We start from the raw sequence: 1,938 nt of genomic DNA on the forward strand, positions 1-1,938 counted from the left end.
AAATCTACAACACATCCAATGGTCATTCTTCGCAAATGTTCTTAATTACGTCACCGACTCACTTCGAATTCGCCAACCTAATCTGTCGCTTTCAGAGTCTTGTACGAGCAGTTGCATAACTTTAAATTTTCAATTTCAATCAATTTTTCTGATCAGACAAATCATATTTTTAATGACATCCCTATTGTCTTTTTACCAAATTGAAAACAAGAAGACAAATCTGAATTTTAAACTTTCAAGACTCAGTAAATTCCTTGAAATTATCAATACTTTAAAATTCGAAAACAAAATTACGTCTAAAATCCAACAAAAACTACTCGCCAAGTATAAACGTGAGTTAAAACTACCATCATCCCCTTTAATGTTAACGGACCATAGCTCGATTGAATTGTACTAATAATGACAGATGAAGACAAAATTCTTAAAGAAGAAACGAGGGCATTAGAAGAAGGAAAAACACTGGATAAAGTCGGTGCTTATTTGAAGACCTTTCAACCGGACATTCATCTGGAAGAAGGACTACTCATCAATGACAACAAATTGATTGTTCCCTCAGCCCTCAGATCTCCGTTCAAGACTCTAGTACACGAAACCCACCCAGGGCAGTTTGGCATGAAAGCACTGGCTGAGAACACTTGGTGGCCTCACTTATATCGAGAAATTTACCACCACGTAAAGAATTGTGCACAGCGTATAAAAGCCGGTAAGAATCTTAAAGTCATTATGGGCTCGGCTAACACTCAGAAACCACCAGAATTATCGGAACCAAACGACGAAATAAACCTGCATAGATAGATATACTAAATTTCCCTCACCGAAATTCGTAAATAGTACTTCAGCGTCTTCAACAAATACAGTTCTCGCGGAATACTGCAACTTACATGGATTTCCGAAATTAACCAAGGTAGACCATGGGTCGTGTTTTCTTTCAAACGAAATTAAAGTTTTTTTGCGAGAAGAATCATGCTTAATTTTATTAATGATTGGAGATCATAGATCAAATGGAGTCGTAAGGTTTCTAATTTACACCGTCAAGGTGAACCTTATGGCAATATCAATTAACTTACCCAAACTGACACTAAAGGCAGCAATCGATGAAATTCAGCAATTCATTCAACGAAGCAACCATCCATTGGATGCACACCCTTTTTGAAATAATTTAATAGATCCCCTAAGACCTTCTGGAAAACTTTAATTTCACACGCCCTTGAATTAGATAAAAAGAAGTTGATTTTGTCCAAAGAGAGAGCCCAGGACTAGGGGGCAAAGGATGACACGGAGTACGGCTAGTTGGAGGAGACCAAACCCTATAAAAAAGGATACGAGAGCGGACCGACGGACAAATCAGAGCAGGTCGCACCGAGAGCGTCGTTGCCGAACCCCTTCACCCAAAGAAGGAGATGGCAGATAAAGACAGTGAATAAAAGGTAAGGTCAACCGTACTTCAAACCCCTTGGCGGAAAACCCATACCAGACATCAAACATACGGTAACTCTCGATAATGGTCACTATCTAAGAAAATCGGACCTTGCTTTCAAAGAAATTCAACAAATGGTTCCAAGTAAAATTACGACCATTCCGAACACCCTATTTAATATAATGAGTGAGCAGGGAAAAGAAAAAGAAAACAGCCCTTCAAAAGGAAAGATTCAAACGAAGCAGGACCATCATTGCACATCGGGATCATCGCCGTCGAATAGGCAAAAGCGATTGTCCACAACACTAAAGGTTTCTAATACGCTAGTTCAGTCTCAACATCGTCATTAGATTTAAATTTTTGGGACAACGTCTTAGAAGATTATCCGAGCACAGACTCTGGGGCTAAATCCAATTCCCAATCTTTCATACTTGAAACTTTAATCAAGATGAAATACAACTTGCGATCAACCAATCTCGAATTCCCCATGATCAACTCAGAGCACGAGCGAGAACCCAATT

The sequence above is a fragment of the Symsagittifera roscoffensis genome, chromosome 7, assembly GCF_963678635.1.
Source record: "Symsagittifera roscoffensis chromosome 7, txSymRosc1.1, whole genome shotgun sequence".
NCBI lineage: Eukaryota > Metazoa > Xenacoelomorpha > Acoela > Convolutidae > Symsagittifera > Symsagittifera roscoffensis.